Genomic DNA, 19,472 nt, shown 5'->3' with positions numbered 1-19,472 from the left:
ATTTCATAGTTAGAAACTGGCTTATGTTTCTGCCTGGAACTCGTAATACCACTAAAATTGGTCAGTTATGGTTCATGGTGCAAACCATATCACACACCACCCCACCTTGTGTTCCTATTGACATCATTACTGACATTACTGCACCTAAAAAACTCAATTGAGGAACAGAAGCACACAGAGAATCGGCTAGGGTAGCCAACCTCGAAGCTGGGGAACAGGGTTCGAGCCTCTGCAGGGATGCTCAACATCCTGTGATTCTGGGCAAATCACTTAATCTCCCCGTGACTAACCAAAAAAAAATGAATGTGTCTGCAACTCAACTGGTGCTCATGTAAAGGGCTTTGACACCTTCGTGTCTAGTTCGCCATATATAAAACTCCCAGAAAATAAAAGAGAGAGAAAGGCTTAAACTAAGGATGAGTGAAACAGTAAGAACACACATAAAAACAATACAGTCAGAGACGGTGACAGACTCACAAAAAGCACCCTCTGTTTCACCACTGCCACCCTCTGTTTCACCACTGCCACCCTCTGGCTCACCCATGCCACCCTCTGGTCTCACCCATGCCACCCTCTAGTTCATCACTGTGTTTATGGGGGGAAAAGCACACCTGCCCTGCCTCAACTGACATGAATGAATTAGGGGCTGATTAATGTGTCACTGAATTTGAACTTCCAGGCTGGCACCTGCTTCCTTATCTGTAATTGCTTTCTGTTGAGGGTCAGATCAGGGTCATAGAATAGTTGCAAGTAGGCAACTGAACTCTCAAGGGGCCCCTCAGGAAGCACTACAGGGATTGGTTACTAATGATAAGATTGAACTTTTGCCCCTGCTGAGTGCTTTCAGTTTTGTCTGTAATTGCTTTCTGTTGCAGTGTAATTTTTTTATCAGGACCTTTGTTGTATACTTGTAGCTATTCTCTGAGCCTGCTGTGAGGGTCAGAGCAGGGTCATAGAATAGTTGCAAGTAGGCAACTGAACTGTGAAGGGGCCCCTCAGGAAGCACTACAGGGAATGGTTACTAATGATAAGATTGAACTTTTGCACCTGCTGAGTGCTTTCAGTTTTGTAAAATTCCAAATATCCAGCAGCATCCACAAAAAGTAATCCTTCCAGGTCAAGATCCAAATCAAAGTGACCAGCACATGAAGAAAGCACTGGGATGAGCCTGCTGGACAGGATCAGGAAGTTGGAGACTGTGGGGCACTTCCTTCCTCCCCCTCCCCCCCCAAAATGGACTCCTTACAAAAAAAAGTGCAGGCAATGTCAACCTGAGGAGTTATTCTGATAAAAATCATAATTTTAAAGGTTTATGCTGCCTGCTGGTGGATTTCTTGTTTGAAATTGCAAACTTTGCAATCTCGCAATTGCGAGCTTGTCGCTGCCCGCCGCATCTACGTGTTCGCAAGTGTTTACTCCCGCGAAATTGTATAGTATTCTAGTTGGCAAGTGCGACCAAGGAAAAAATCCGCTTCGCACGGATTTACGGATTTTTGGCAAGTTCGCGAGAGTTCGCGGATTGCGAATTTGCAGAAAATCCGCAAAATCCGCAAGCGGAACGGATTTTACGCCCATGCTTAATAAACATCAAATCATACATGACAAAAACGAACACCCTTTAAGCAACAGTAGAAAAAGCAAAAACAACAAATACAGAGTACATTTGGCCCCAGAAAACACACAGCCAATGCAAAATCTATAGGGCCACTTATCAAACAAGCATTTGCAATGCAATCAGTCTCACCTTTGGGACCTTATATGTATTTAGCTATGCAGCACATTAGCCAGGGTGCTGAAACATCTACTGTTCTTTAACATGGAGGGAAAGTAAGCACCAAAGTGTGTGACACGCCAGATATGGGAACACATGGAGAGAAATATTGCCTATCAGCGGGAAATGGTATAGTCCAAAGCTCTGTTTCTAATATAAAATCAGGGCCTTCGGTGGTCATATCACTGAAAATACAAGATTTGAAAAAAATATTGTCTACGGGTGCTCGTGGAAGACAATTTCTATGGACAGGAATCTAGAGAATGCTAAAGTGATTCTGGTATTTTATTGACCTCTGCTGGTCATTTTCTTTCAAGAAAGTTAAATAGAAGCAGTTGAGAAAAAAATTAAAAAAAAGAAACTCCCTAAGCAGAAAGCAATTCTGGTATTTTACTGACCTCTACTGGTCGTTTTCTAGAAAGACAGTTAAATAGAGGCAGTTGAAAAGCAGAAATCAATTCTGGTATTTTACTGACCTCTTCTGGTCATTTTCTATCAAGGCAGTTAAATAGAGGCAGTTGAACAGATAAAAGGTCCCTAGGCGGAAGCAGACAAGTCCTAGGGCTGATCTCTAGAGCCCACAAAGTACATACACATATAAGTATATACTAAAGTCTAAACAAGAGGTCTCAATTGCTCAACCTAAAAAATGGAACCACCAACACCAGAAGGCTAAGCTACCAGAAGCAGGAAAGACAGGACAAAAACAAAGGCAAATATGCCCTCAAACTATACCATACACCCATTAACAATAAAAGACATGCACACAAAACCAAAGCACTAATCACCAACACCAGTTGACAATATGTCTTGGCTATGGGGTAAAAAGCAATACCAAAGGGAGATGATGGACGGAGTGTTGAACATTGCAAGCAGTCAACTGATCTGGGTTTAATCCATCATCATTCTTTAGCTCACTCCGCCACCCTAGTTCAGACATGGCCATATGAAAATCAGTCTGACCCTGTGCCTCATGGTAACAGTCCAGCCTGAACTGCCAAGCCATGTCTCCCCTGGACCGGAAACAACATCCTGGGACCGGTTTCTGGCTAATCAGCCATCATCAGCCAGGCTAGCTTGAATCCAGTGGCAAAGTGATCAAGGGACTCACTTCTGGGCATACCCCGCCAACCTAGGGCGAACAAAGCAAAACCAAAGGGGGATGATGGATGGAGTGTTGAACATTGCAAGCACTCACCCCCCGTCAACTGATCTGTGTTTCATCCATCATCATTCTTTAGCTCACTCCGCCACCCCAGTTCAGACATGGCCATATGCAAATCAGTCTGACCCTGTGCCTCATGGAAACAGTCCAGCCCGAACAGCAAAGCCATGTCTTCCCTGGACTGGAAGCAAGCATCCTGGGACCGGTTTCTGGCTAATTAGCCGCCATCAGCCAGGCTAGCTTGAATCCTGTGGAAAAGTGAGCAAGGGACCCATGTCTGGGCATACCCAGCCAACCTAGGGCGAACAAAGCAAAACCAAAGGGGGATGATGGGCGGAGAGTTTTACGGGGTAAAAAGCATCTGCTACTCAGATGAGTGGTAAGTCAGTTTCCTTTTTCAATGACAACTGCTGTTATCTTAAGGCATTCCCTTCCTTACTTCAAAATCCAGTCCAACTGCCCCAATGTTTCTGTCACTGCTTCTCTGCCATTTAAAGTAATGGGTAGAAGAAGAGCTGTGTTGCCCAGTACCCACTGTGTACTCATAGCTAGTACCATCTCCAAATCAAATTAGTCTCATACCATTCCAATCTCAGCATGGCCACATTTCTCCCACAACATTTTGATACATTTCTTTTTGTCTTATCCAAACTCCTTCACTGGTCTATCTTCCACCTTTAATGAATACCTTGATATGTGAGTCATGTGACTCAACTTGTCGATAGGAAACCTAAACTTAGTCTAAGCCCTGATGTATTGGGGTGGGCGTAAGTAATGTAATTGCGGTAGTGTACACAAGGAGCATAGCCCTGTATTTAGCTCTTTTTCCTTAGTACAAAATCCACCCTTGCCCCCAAAATGTATCTGTGGATGCATTTTGCACTAAGAAAAAAGTGCTAGACGCGACAGACCACAAACAGCAGCAGCCATTAGCCACTCGCACACTATTTCTGCTCCTTTGGGTATTTGGGTAGGGGGTTTTGCCCCTAATTACTGCAAATTAGGTGGATGAGCATAATTGCATAATTTCTGGTAATTTTGCATCTCAAGAGTGACACAAAATTACTGCAATTACCCTGATTAATCTAGCATAAGTAAAATTTCACACAGGCCTAATGATGTCTTGTCCGTTCTTAACACCCACTTGCTTTCTAACACAGACATAATCACATAACATTTCAGTAGCTCAGAGAACAAGCAGGATCATGTGGCTGGCTGTATAAACATGCATGCAGTGGGGGCTACATCTCATGTTCTTTTCTTCTTTTTTCATATCTTCCAACTGTCAATACGGATGGCCCAGCTTCAGAGTGATAATCTGACGGTCACCGGCAGGAGATAGCCGCTAAGCTGCGCCTCCTAAAAATTGGAGGCTGTAGCAGCAGCCTCCCACTGTCTAGTGATCCTTGGGGTCTATCAGCAGAGGGGGTCCCACTACACCTGCTGCCGCAAGGGGCGAGCCCAGCATGCAGCAGCACCTTCACCAAAGAAACCCACCCCCTTCCCTGCTCCAAACATGTCTGCCACCTCTGCTTAATAGTTAAAGTCATGGAGGAGATTAACACTAACCAGCCTAAAGCTTTTAAAAGACTGGATTACCTTGAGGGGAACTTTTATTAGGGAGGGGGTGGACTTGTTGTTGGAGGTGAAAGTGGGGCAGGTGGTGAAGGTTTATTTTAATTACAATCTTTTTGGATGGCTTAGGAGGTGGTGGGACTGTTATGGGAAATGAAAGTGAGAAAATTAGGGAAGGGGTAGTTATTTTTAGGATTTTCTTTACTGTTTTGGGAGGGAGTGGATTTGTTTGTGAAGGTGAGTTTATTTTTTATTAAAAATAAAAAAAACTCCTATGTAAAATTATAGAGTTATACTTTTTATGAATTCATATATTTACTTAACATTATTATTAATGGTAAGTTTTCTGCTTATTGTACTTCTTACTTTAATAGATACAAATTCAGGATGCTCTACCTACCTACCATCAAAGCAGGTTATGAGCCCAGAACCTGGGCATTCACAAAGAAATCGTTCAATTGTGCACCCTCATCTTCCTCTTCTAGTCTACTCTCTCTATTTGACTTTAGCCCACTTACTTCCAGACTAGTCCCAATGCATACCTCCAGTCCACCCTCCTGCAATCAGTATTGGAAAGCTGATTATGCATTACCCTTGCATCTACCCTTCATGACTTGATGTCTTGTGAGAGTGCCCACCCTCCCATCAGCCAGTAGTAGTAATATCTGTTTACAGATCTTCCTCTGCACCTAGTCAAGTCAAGGACAGCTGTATTCAGTTGCTATTTCATTCAATCAAAAAAGCAGAAATATAAAAAAACATGCACATAGTTAAAAAGAGATAAGAGAAAACGACCTATATACAGGTAACAAGGTCAATTGATTATGAGTAAAATAAAACACTTTAAAAAACATAACCATAATTACTTGAAATAGCAATAGGAAGTAAAGATCATAAAATTCTCAAATTCATACATTTAAAATAAAAATTAAAAAAAATGAAAATGACCTTTTCTTCAATACAATCTTTTAGACTTAATGAACCATCCTTTTCCTGAATATGACCACCTGCTTCATCCAGGTGCTGTGTACATTGTCTAAAAATTGTAAAGCAATGAAAGCTATCCGACATTGTCTAATCTCAAAATGTTTTAGGATAGGAAGAATCCACGCCTTTCTCAGTTCACTATAGCATTTACTAACAAGAGGACGTGTATGTCAAATTGAGCTGAAGCATTATCACATAGACACAGATGCAATTCACGGGACCAGTCATTCATTGTTGGAAGGCTAACAGTTTTATAAAAGATCCCCAATCTAAATTTTGTTAGTAAAAATCGATCGTAGCCCCCAGGAACAGCGTTCAGATATGGCTGAGTATAAAAGGTACTTAAAATCAGCTGATTCTGCAGACCGCTAGGCTTTAAAATCTCATTTGGCAGTCTTATGGCTTCCAGAAAGTGGAAACCCTCTTTTTTTAGATTCTTTCTCGTGATCATATGTAGAGTACTTGAGTTGGTAAAATATTCAGGATGTCCGAGATCATCCATAAAGTTGCGGACATACCTTAACCAAGGAATATTTAAGGCTCTTCCAGTTTCAGGCTATCCGACAACATATCTCTGTTTAGCTGTGTCTCTATTTTTGTCTATGCACTATGCCATAAGAGAATGGGCTCAATTTTAATAAGGTCTGATATTTGTGACATTCACAATTCCGCGTAATACACATACGAGGATGTGCAAGTCGGGACAGACAAGATGTACATCAGGAACATGTTTTCTACTCCTTGTAACGGGTTAGTGTTAGCAAACCCCCATACACCAGCTCCATACATGGCTGTGGAGACGTTTTAGCATTATATAGCATTATTAGCTCCATTGGGGGTCTCCTACCCAGTTCCCTTGAAGAATTAACAAAGGCCGCAGTAGTTCTTGAAAAAGCTAGTTTTTATGCCAATATAGCGTGAGTCCATAGGTCTTTTTGGATAAAAGAGTATCCCAAGATATGAGAATCTCTTTGTGGGCTCAATCTTTTTTCCATCCACGAACATATCCTCACATCTTTGACTACCATGGCCACACCTCATTACAAAAGTCTTTGATATATTAACCCTGGGTTTAAGACCATTCATAAAGTTAGAGAAGTTATCTAACACCCTCTGTAATCCTACCGGCGTGCGGGACATTAAAACCGCATAATCCCCATATAGGAGAGGGGAATAGGACGACAAGCTATCTGAAGGAAGAGATAACTAGCCTTGATCATCGCCTCTTCCAAACTATTTATAAAAAGGTTAAAAAGGAAGCGGGCCACGACGAACCTTGTCTGACCCCCTCCTTATAGGAAAAGGAGCAGTGCATTCGCCACTTAGCCAAAATCTAACTCGACCCTGGGCGTTATTATATAAGTGCCTGAGAAAGAAAATTAGTTGGGCTTCCACCCCGTTGCTTCAAGAATCTTGCAAAGCTTGTTATGTTGCACAGAATCAAATGCAGCAGTGAGGTCCACAAAGGCTAAAAATAGCTTACCCCCTTTCACCCGGATGTATTTCCCTATCAGGATGGCTAAATTTAGACTCTGCTCTGTTGTTCCTAGGCCCTCCCTAAAACTATATTGTATATCAGAGAGGACTTGTTATCCTCTGCCCAGGAATGTAAGTGTTCTAATATTATTCGGCCCACGACTTTAACCAGGGAGTCCAGCAATGATAAGGGCCTGTAACAACCCGGGTCCTCACGATTACCTTTTTTAAATACAGGCACAATTAATGATTCCGTCCAGGTATCTAAAAGGGGGGTTGAACAACAGGTATTGATTGCCTGGGAGACAACTGGGGCCCACAAGGCCAGGTTTGCCTTGAACAAGTCAACCGGAACCCCATCAGGGTCTGGTGCTTTGCCACCCAGGCTTGCAGAGATAGCCCGATTAACTTCCTCCAAGGTAAACTCAAGAATGCAGTATTGGATATTAAAATTATCCCCATGGTCATATACTTTTGTAAAATGGTCCATCCAGAGGTTCTCGCTTATGGCGATTTGCATAGACGGGGCTCCTCTAGTATTCCAAAAATGTACATTGGCAGCTTTCCAAAAAGCTGAGCTGTCTCCCGATAATGAGGCATTATACAAAGATTCCCAGGCATTATTAAGTCATTCAATTTTTCTTTTCTTTAGAGCTAATCTATTATCAGCTCTTGCCTGTCTCACATCAATCGGATTTCTAGCGGTCTTGTGTAGTATCTTTTTTAGGTTCATATATGCTTGAGTACAATTTCTGTCGAACCATCCCTGAGTTTTCCTTCTGTTAGAGGTCTGAACGTGTAAAGCCTCCTTCACCTGTATTGAAATACATCGAAAAGAGGTCAAAATATTAGCCGATCAAGCTGTATCACTTAGACTAGTCTCAACGGCAAACGTACAATTCTGAAGCACTTTTTTTGTAACTGTGAACGGGTCCACTGGCGCCCAACGCAGGGTATAACCATTTGTCTTATCCAGCATAATATTGGATATGGCCTGATCATTATTATCAGGTGTCACAGGCTTATTTAACAGCAGTAGAATGGAATAGCATAATCGAAAATGATCACTTAATGAGTTATCTCCAAAAACCAAGGAGCGAAGATTAGAAGAGGGACTGTCAAGAATACCTAATCTATGGTACTATATAGGCCTCTCCCATTGAAGGTAAAGCCCATAGGAGAAGGCTGGGCACAGATCTCATTAGCAAAACCTAGATCAAGGCTAAATACCATTTCATTGTACAAGTCCCCCACCACAGAATGACAAAAGTGTGTATTACTGGTCCCCTCTTCATATATAAAACCACATTGCTTTCCATCCACATTTGTACATAATAAACAATTAAAATCCCCTCCCACGATAACCATCATGTCTTTTGAGCTTTTACTACATATAGCCTTCACATCCTTAATCAATTTTCTCACTTTCAGACCCAATTTCTGTATGGGAATGTTGTTGTAAAAATTAACCATTAATCTACTTTGCCTTCTATCAAGGTCCATTACAATGATCTGATAGTAGATCTCGTCCAGAAAATTCTCTATGTTTTTTACATTTAGCATATTTGAAATGTAAGTGCAAAGTCCTCCCTTCGCCCTCCCACTTATTTCCTCCAATGCAGGGGTATGAAAGGTTTTAAAACCATTAATATGGACTGCCTTTTTCAACCAGGTTTCCTGGAGGGATACCACATCATAAGCTTCTTTAAAATCCCACCAAATGGAATTGCATAACTTTTAGCATATTCCACCTGCAATATTCCATGAGGCAAAGTTACAGGTTACCTCATCACTCTTGCCCTGTGGAATAATGGGACTTCTGCAGTTGGCAATTGACCTGCTATGATTGCTGGTACCTCTTCAGATAGCTTAGACACCTCCTGAGATTGACCTAATGGCAAACTACTGTAGCCTCCAGAATCCGCACTTTGCACTAGTGTATTTTGTGTGATTAATTGAGTGCCTACTGTTGGGTGGACCCTGTCGGAGATAGGGTGATCATTATGGTGTCTATACGATTGCGGGGACTTAGGAGTAATCTCAAACTTCAGGGATGAGTCTCCTGTGTAAGCCCTACATTTAATCAGTCAGTATACAGCTTCGCGCGAATTAAAAAATGTGTATAGGTTGCTAAGTTGAATTGCTTTGTTGCGCTGCCTAGCCCATAAGAGTGTTTTTCCCCCCTCAATTGCCAAGGAGCTTCCATCGGGTTTAGATCTCTGCCCTGCCTTATCCCTGGGAATGTGTGCCCCACCCTCGATTGGCAATAATCTATAGGGGGTTGATAGAAATAGCCAAGCGGGAGTATGCTTATCTACTGCACCGCGATGTGACTATTTTCGGCCCTCTCCAGAATAAGTTGCACCAGGCATAGAGACTTAAAGCTGAAGACCACCCTGTCACCACGTAGAGACTGGGTGATTTCCCAACCCACCCCACTCTCCATGCCATTTTAAAACTTAGTAAAGAGCCTTTCTTTAATCCCGGTCCTTGAGCTCACTAGGTGCAGACATTTGTTCCACAGGGTCGACCAATGTTCAGGAGCATTGGACGGTAGATGTGGAACATTTGCCAGGACCACTACGTAGGGAGTAACCTCTGGGGGAAGCTGAAAGTTCAAATTTGAGCTGATGGTGGTCCCCTCATTGTAATTCTTCGAGATCTGTGCGGTAGAGTGTTTTGGACTGTCCCCCACATTAGGCGTCCCAGTGATAACTGCTGATCTGTTTGCAGGTTTGGAACCAGTTGAACCAAGCTGGGTGCCCAGTCCTGAGGGTATAGAAGACATTGGTCTTTGATGTAGTGGATTAGTCAATGCTAGGTTTTTGGCTCAATTGCCTGAAGTGCTAGGGCAGTGGCCATTAGGAGAGACTACATTTCCAGTAGGGATGCCATCCTTATTTCCCATTTCATTCATAGGTACTAGGTCAATACCCCTACCTGGGCATGTGTCCAAATGGGGTGTGGTAATACTGGTGATTAACTCCTCTATTTTTGCAAGTCTAGCATCAATGTGAGATAATTTATGAGACAGGGGGTCCAACAGAGCCTCTAACCTTTTCCATGATTCCTCCTCACTGTGCCCCTTTAAGATCCCCTTAACAGGAGACATAGTCACTATACTATGTCCCTGCCTGTTCACACTCTCAATGCCATTGTTTTTTCTAATAGTTAACCTTGGGGACTGTTGTTTATTTTTTAATGCTCCTCGACCATTCCTATTCTCACTTGGAGGTTCAACGCTATTTCCTTGGCATATTTTTGCCTTCTGACCCCTCGTAGTGGCTTTTGGCCCGCTTAATCTTCTTCCTGACTCTGAAGGTCTATTTAACTCTGGGTCCACGTCTATGATATGTGAAGGATTACTATGGCTGCTGTGAGGACCCATTTCTTCAGTCTCTTCATTCTCTTCCTGCAGATCAAGCATCCCTATCTGAACACTGCAAATCTGGGTGTGCTGTGGTTCCAGCAACAGCTTGCGCTCTGTAAGCTCTATTTCGTGGATTAATGGCAATTCTGCCCTCAACAAAAAAGCGTCTAGGGTACCCACAATCCCTACCCCTGATTTGCGCTTACTCATTTTTATCTAAAACACGTGGTTGAAAGAAACGTCCACACAATACCTGAAACGTGTTACAGATTTCTAGTCTAGACCAATCCAGTCCACTCAATTACAAAATGTTCATAATGAGGCCCAGCCTGGCCTCCTTTGGTCCCTGACGGGCTCGGACAGACCCGGGCTTCGCCCTCGCGCATCCCGCGCTGCGGGAGGTCTGGCCGCCTTCTGTACGCCTCCAGGTGTTCTCCCCTTGCGTGTGTGGTGTGAGCACCGCGTGGGCTGCTGGGTGGTGTGGTCCAATAGGATATGGCAACACTGTGGCAGGTAGGAAAAATGTTCATCTGTTCCCCGTCGCGTTAAACTCTCTACCGCTATTTAGCATTGTTCGGCAACAAAGTATCAAGTGAGAAGTACAACTTCAAAGGCTCCCCTAGTCATCATCGTTCATGACCGAGGAGGAATACTACTTACAATGAACATCCATGAAATATATGACATGCTTTTGTAATTTACATGCTTCAAAATATTACCCAATCACACCTTCCTTCTAATTCTTGCTTGAACACAAATATTATGTTTGCCAACCTTCTTCCTCCCTTGCAGAGGTTGATGTAGTGGTTTTTTCCAAAGAGACTAACTGCTGGTGGCCCTAACATGTTCTAACAGGGAGGCCAACATTGCAAAAACAAGGCACTTTTATTCAGAATGGAGCAAGTAACCCAGCAAAGAAAGTAGGGACAGTCATTTACAGAAGTTAGCATAATGAACTTTTCAAATCACAGTAGGAGGATAGCTGAAGTAGAATCATCAGGTAGATTGTTTATCTGTGGGACGCAAACTGTGCAAAAGAAGTATACACTTTCTGTCCTCGAAGTACCATTGTTGTAATTTATTCTCCATACTTTGATGTCTCTTTATGGCCTAAATAAGGGGCAATTTTTGCACAGTTTGTAACCCCCTCCATAACAGCTTAACGATGCATGCACCACATCAGCCCAGAAAGAGTGAGACCTGTTGGTGGAAAGAGATAACACCACAATAGATGTCAGAACTTGGGGGACCAGGGTTAGGGTGTCAATGATTGGATGGGCAGGACAAATTAGGTAAAACGTAGGAGAGACAAGACCCAGCATTCATGAAGTTTATGCGTGTACCATATGTGCCATGAAAAGAAGATGATAATAAAGTTTAAAAAACTCTGGGCCATATTTACCAATTTCTCAAGCAGTGCAATGCAGCAGCCACAAATGTTGTACTGCTCTGTGTGAAAGGAGAGAGCAGGAGACTGCAGAATATCCTGAAATATGGCACTCAGCTCTCCTCCCCTTTCCTTAGCACCTGCGCTGAAATTAGTTGCAGTGCACCAAAGGGAAACCTTTGCGCCATAGTGCAGGAGTGTCTCCATGAATCAAGCATAGATTTTGTACTAAGCTTAGACTAATTTTAAACATTTTCCCACTTTGGTTGAAGCATGTGCTATTTTCTGATGACAAACCCTGTCTAATTTATTTACTGAATTGTGTTTAGTGTCAGAAACCTTGGGTGGTTGCATGGGACTGCCCATGCACCACCCATGGTACTCCACCTTGGTGCTAAGTAATGCAAAGCAATGCAATGCGGTGCATAGCACTGCTTCACGTTCACATTAATTCCAGCACTAAACAAGTTTAGCAATTGAAAGAAAAGCAGACAAAAAGATTTTTTGACGATTTGCGTCACTTTTGTGGCGCAAAAACGGTGTAAAATCTTAGTAAATAGGCCCCTCAGTCTTTAGCAGCCAACCTACTCTCAAGTTAGTTATAGTTATTAGGACCAAAGTCCAATTGAATTCAAAAATATTTTTAATAAAAGTTCTGAAAAATGATGCTGTATACAAATGGTTAAACTGCATTCTTCTGGGATTGTTCATCTTGGGAGCAGTGGTGTGCCACAGAGCAGGAACACCTTGAACATTCCTTGTCTTTGCAGAAGAGGAGGTCTGTTGGTTGACAATATTTGAGAGTCAAGGTGGCTGCGCAAGGAGGAGTAAGAGTGTGGAGTATAAGTAAGCATACAAATTGCAAAGTGTCACTATAGTACCACAAATCCCGAACAACTACATGTAAGTACCATGAATGATTGGTCACCCACACAATAGAAAATGCTTAGCTGTACCCATTGACCACGTTTGTATCTTCTGGAGCCTTACAGTTTCTGGGGATTACATGTTTATTCATTTTTATTATCTCCATGTTTGGAGGAGAGAGACTAGTCCCTTTGACCATGACAATTGCCCAGTTGTACACAACACTAGCTCTGAAGATACACAGACTATAGGACATGCTAGATGCTTAATTTCCACCAAACTGAGGTATGTCCACTATTACTTCCATGACAACAAATCAGTGGGTCTTGATCCAGGTAGAATTATGTTGCATCATCAAAATAGTCCTGTACCATCTTCTCAGGAGTCATTATTGTTGTACTTGTTATGTTGGGCACTTATGTCCTTCTACATACATAACCCAAACCATTGCAGATGTTGGACGCAAATCTGTTGGTGCTATGGGTTTAGTAGCAGGCTATAGTGTTATCATTGGTGGATGCTGATGCTGCAGTGGTGACATGCTTCTCGAGTCTGTTTCAACATTGTTCTCTCCAGTGGTTGAAAGCAAGAATTCACTTCCTCAAAGTTGCAATTGTTCATATTCTGTATAATATTTTAGATCATATGCTTTCTTGTAAATTGAGACAACCATGGTTGAAAAAGGAATGAATGTGGGCAGCACAGTTTTGTATCACTGATTAAGTAGTATAGCTCATTCCTCATAGTGTCTGTCTTAAATAAATGGTTATAATTCACAGATATTTTTATATTCCCTTTCCTGGTGGGAACTGAGACCAAGGCTGAAGTCACACTTTACATGGATATGGACTGCAAAAGAAACTGGACCAAATTTGGAATGTGTAGACCTGACAGCCTTAGGGTGGTCTTCCCACAAAATGTTTGCTGCCTCCTCCATTTTTCAGATTTCTTATTTTTGCTGGCTTTACAACTCTCTGCACTTTACCACTGTTCCTCTAAACCTGTAAAAAAATTGGCTCATCCCCAATTGCCATTTTAGATTTTACTTATACGTCCTTTCTAAAGTGCACTACATGTGCCCAGTACCTGTAAATTAAATGCTAATAGTGGTCCTGGAGCACTGAATATACCACCCATTTAAGTAGCCCTGCAACCATAGCTCAGGTCTGCCATTATAGAGCCAGTGGGTGCAGTTTAAACTACCGTTTTGACTTGGCAAGATAAACCTCTTGAAAAATCGGACCGTAATACCGTTCCTTACACGGGTGCACAGCATTTTCTTTCATTTGATGCTAATTTTCAGATTTCAAGAAACGAATCCATGTACTCCAAAACTATAATGACTTTATTTATTTTCCGATGGCAAATCGCACGTGAGACAATATGTCTTGAACTGCTTCTTCTCATGCCTCAGTATGCTAATCCAACCTTTTTCTGGGCACGCCAAAAAACATAAAACATCCTCAGAAGTGAATCATATGGTACCCAATGCATTTCGAGCTCTAATGGGCTTTTCTTCAGGGGTTTCACTATAGATGAAAAACCATGTATCAATAAATTAGAACTCCAAACCATTGCATAGTGCGCTTTTTTTTCAAAAACATTGAACATTTAAAATCCATGCTGTATATTGCAACTAGCCCTTAAGCAACATTTTCCCTCTAAAGCCGTAACACTAAGTTACCCAAACAATGTCCTGGGGGTCCCATAATCTGAATCGTTCACATTGCCGCCTCTACCCTTCCATACAGTTGTTCAAACCCATGTCAGTGTCAACCCACACAACTTTCCTATAACTCGATACCCAAACTGCAATAGTCAACCTCCCGTTCACATACATTCGTATTCCTTCGTGTCTGTGCTCCAACCTGCACTTTTCTTAATTGCGGCACCTGCCTTCCAGATCTTTCTTTGCTTTTGAACCGTGTGACGTAACCCTTCCCATCTCAATGAACCAATCATGAACCACCAGCCCTTTAACTGCCGACCTGATGACTACCCACCCCACAATGCAATATATCCAACCTTGCTCCATCACAAAAACCATACCCAAATCCACAAATCACGACTAATCCAACAGTTCCCAACAGCAATGCATTGTTTCAGCTGTGCCCCGCATCTTTAATGGCTCAAGTTACTTTTGTTCAGCAGGCCTCACTGGGTCCCTGTATCTGGCCTGTGCTTCATTGCGGTGGGCCTCAACTTTTGACTTTGTCCCGGTCCGTCGTGACCTGATATCCCAGGTAGGCACTCACTGCTTTTAAGAGCTATTTCATAGTCTATTCTTAAAAATTCTTATCTCAATTTCTACTTATTGGATTTTTGTAATTTTGGTCTTGTTCTATTCATTCTACTATGTTCTATTTCTCTTACCAGGTGTCAAATCTTTTTGTGTGATGTTTTACTGCTCGAAGTGTTTCACAAATACTTTACACATTACATCTAAGTTGAGCCTGACTGCTCTATGCTCAGCAACGAGAGGGTGAGCACAGGTTAATTAAGGGGTTGCCTGCTTCTTGTCCTGACTAGGAGACACCAAAACAAGGAATTATGAGTAGGGCTTCAGAAATCAAGAACAAGAATGCTAGGATCAGAAGCAGGCTGTACATAACAGGCACTGGGACATGTAATTCCCTGTTGGTACAAGGAATCTGGTATGTGGATTCAGAACAAGTAATTCAAAAAAGTACCCAACAGGCATTGGAGCAAGCAATGCCCAGTGGCATATGAAACTTGATGCCCCCCTACAAAGTACATGGAGGGGCCCCCTGCACTGGAACCAGTCAGGAGCTCACCCTCCTGCCCTCTCACAGTGCCTGAGGGATCCCACTGGAGTCTGCCCCCCTCACCTAGGGGGGGGGGGCATTTGTTATGCCACTGGTAATGCCCTGTTGGTACATGGAAACTCGAACTAAGGTTTATAACAGTAAATAAGAAACAAGGAAATAAAGGATCTGCTATATATCAGGATATCTAGCTAGAGAGAATAGGAATAAAGGAAGGTGAGACCGTGAAGCAACAAAAAGACATAAAGCACAATGCTGCATATGGCAGCCACAAGAAAGCAGGATACTGCAAAAATCTGGCAGGAACCAGGACTCCTCTTGGGATTTCAAGGATTCAGCAGTGCATTCAACTGGAGAAGAAAGCATGAGCTCCCAGTAAAGGCAGTTGAAGCACCAATGATTGAATGCAGAAGCCAGTCTTAAATCCCTTTTTCCAGCTCACAGGCAGACAGAGTGACTAGAACTTAAAACATGTACGAGAGCTCTACAGCACAGTGGAGGTGAGATCAGTTAACATTTCTCCTCCAGGTCTCTCAGACTTCAGAGTAGAATAAGGATTGAATATTGTTTGAGAACATGTTCAACATATGCACCAAAGCACACCAAAACACTGTCACTTTTATCCCCAATCAGTAGTTCAGCGGAGAAAAAAACAGTTTTTGAAGTCCCGTTGACAAATTTCCAATAAATGATCCACATAAGGTGATGTATCAAGTCACACTATTTTATTCAACTCATGGACACAAGCAAGGCAGCCGACGCATGCTTCGTCCTCCTGGACTTTCTCAAGGCTTCATAATTACATATACATATAATTTGCATCATATAATTTTTTAATTCATTACAACTAAGTTTAAAAATTGTGCCCCAATAAAAAATAAGAATTTAGTGCAGCACACAACCAACCAAGCAACCGTTTATGTGATTAAAAGAAGAGGATAGAGAATACACCTCTAGTGATGTATAGTGCCTTATAAATCACCAATGCAAAGATGTTCCATTTGCAAGAAAATCATCAGTGATCCAAATGTGCTATAAGCGATTTGTCATCAAGTATTCTGTGAAGGGAAAGTGTTTAATGGACGTGGACTATCTGGTTTCACCCATCCATTAATTTAAACCCTATTTCGATGAAGGTGTTAAACACATGGAAATGTGCCTAACCTTCTCTCAATATTCAAAAAGGCAGTCCTTCTTAATGTGTAACGAGAATAGTTCATAGGAAAAGTATCTCACTGAGTAAATTCTATATATGAGTCTCTTGATTATGTATGTCAACATATGAAAAGGAAACACAAAGAGGGGGGAGGATAGACATGTCTCTTTTTTTAAAACTGAGTCAATAATCTGATTCCTAACCAGGGGAAACATGAATGATAACACCTTCTCCTTTGTTTATGATTAAAACTTATCAAAAGCCAAATGCTCTTTGAAATGGGGTAGACTTAATAATATTATTTCACAATTGAGTGTTGTTCAAGTTCCATGAACCACATATTGTCTACACAATGACTGTATCCATCTACTAAGCACTTCCACCGTGATAGATCAGCTAAATACTGAGGGAAACTAACACAATGGGGATATAAATTCAACCATACTGTGTCAAGAGTTGCCTCTAAAATAACTCAAAGGATTGTGGAATGAAATGAAAGTTAGAATGAGCTTAATGTCTAACGAGTCTTATCGCATGTGTATCCAACTCAAGAGCCTTACTCGGACTCCCGAAATGCCTCGTGTGTATGATGGTCGTTGCCATTGCATTATGTATGTGACCAAAAATTCCATAGATATAGAAGACGGACTGCGAGAACACCACTTCGTGTAAACTTACACGGTGGCCATGATGTTCTGGTTAAAAGTTCTATAACTCATGGTGTATAGTGTGTATTTATAGAACCATAATAAGTTAGTGTTTTCATTGCAATACTTATATGGGAAACTATTCATATGCAGGCAAAGAATGTTGAAAGTGATTTTGTCTCGGTCTATGAGAAATATCACGCCATGATAATTTTACATGGCGGCCTTATTATCCTAGTCATAAGTTCTTTCTTTCCTCGCATGAGGACTATGTTTCAAAACAATGAAAGGCTGGTAATTTCATTGCATTCTCGATTAGGAGATCATTTCTAAAAATGCAAAGATGAAAAATCTATCTATAAAGTAAACGTGTTGTAAGAACAGAACCTGTTGATTTCGCCAGGAGAGTGAGTTAGTATACGGAATAACTTCAACAACATAAAACAGCTTTTCCAAAGACTGGTATGACCCTTGGGTTCAAATACTGTTATGTTCAAAGGAACTCAAACATCTCCTTATCGATATTTATGCCTTCTTCTACAGCCCTAACTTTAATGATCAATTCACTTTCACTTTTCCGAAGTTTAGCCATTATATTTCCACCCCTTAATCCAGGTTGTATCGTATCAATACCATGAAAGCCTAACTTCAGCATTTCATTAGATTGATGTACTGTGTTGAAATGAACAGCCACAGGGTAGTGTTCATTGTTATTCCTAATGGCTCTTATATGATCCTGTATTCTTTCCTTTAACGGTCTCACTGTACTGGCAATGTAAATTTTCCCAGAGAGACATTTTATACAATAGATAACATATTTCGTATTACAGTTAATAAAGCTACAAATTGTATACAACTTCTCTGTGTTATACCTAAATGTCATGGTTCTGTGTATAGCAAAACAACAGATGTTACATGATCCACATTTGAAAAAATATTTTAGGAGGAGATGTTAACCATGTTGTGTTGACTGTTGGTGGTATAAAACTGGGACACAAATGTTGTCTCAGTGCCCTGCATCTCCCATGGGTGATTACTGGTTTGGATCCAACAACCTCTTGCAAAGTAACATCATGTGTTAGCAAATGCCAGTGTTTACTAAGAATCTTTTAAACATACGTGCTTAGAGTTGTGTATGGTATAATAAATTCAGTTTGTCTCCTGTTTTGTTTTTTCTTTTTAGTGTTAGTGGGCAAATAGATTTTCTCTTTTCACCCTATTGGCCTTATATCCAGCCTCTCTAAAAGTTTATTTTGTATATCGGCTAGCCATAAACCTGTTTTCTTACAGATTAAGTTCCTGTTCCAGTTGTGTTTCATCACTGCAATTTCTTTTAGTTCTTAACATCTCCCCAGAGGGGATGGTTCTCATCTGTGAGGGAGGATGAGAACTACTTGCATGTACAGTGGCATTAGATGCCGTTGGTTTTCTGAATGGCACTGTTATTAATCTGTTGCTATCCACTCGAATGGTGATGTCTAAAGAATGTATTTGAGTGGTACTCTTCTCTTTAGTGAAGGCAAGATTAATGGGGTTTTCGTTTATGTGTGTAAATAATTGTTCCAGGACATCACTGGTCCCTGCCCAAAACATGATGATATCATTAATGAAACATCCCCAGTATAGTATGTTCTCCACTAGGGCACTAGGCCCTTTTAGCCATAAATGTGTATGTCCAAACATCCCCATGTAAAGTTTCGCAAAGGATGGCGAAAATGTCACCCCCATGGCTACCCCCTGCATATGGCGGAACCAGTTGCCATTGTGTGTGAACACATTGTTGCTCAATACCAGTTCAATCAGATCCAATAACATGTTGGTATGTTCAAACATATTCACTGGTCCTGTATCCAAAAAGTGTTGTATAGCTTTCAGACCCAGCCCTTCCAGTATGCTGGTTTATAATGAGCATACATCAAGAGTTACCAATTGATGTCCTTCCACCCACTCCACATCCGCAATTTTGCTCAGAATGTCACGAATGTCCTTGATATATGATGCTTAATTTATGACCAAAGGCTGTAAAAACAGGTCTATGTATACAGATATTCTCTCCATGGGTGGCCCAATTCCTGAAATGATGGGTCTCCCCGGAGGGAAACCCACCCCCTTATGTATTTTTAGTAAGGTGTAAATACAGGGGCTTGTTGGTTTCTCCTACAAAAGATATTTAAATTCAAGGTCCATAATGAGACAAAAATCCTTCCCATGTCTTAATCTGTTCTCTACTGTTTAAATTGTAGCTTTCATGGGGTACTGCTAAGTTTCACATAAATGTTGTGTCT

Source organism: Lissotriton helveticus, chromosome 4_1 (assembly GCF_964261635.1).
Source record: "Lissotriton helveticus chromosome 4_1, aLisHel1.1, whole genome shotgun sequence".
In the NCBI taxonomy this organism is placed as follows: domain Eukaryota; kingdom Metazoa; phylum Chordata; class Amphibia; order Caudata; family Salamandridae; genus Lissotriton; species Lissotriton helveticus.
This window is presented reverse-complemented; position numbering follows the sequence as displayed.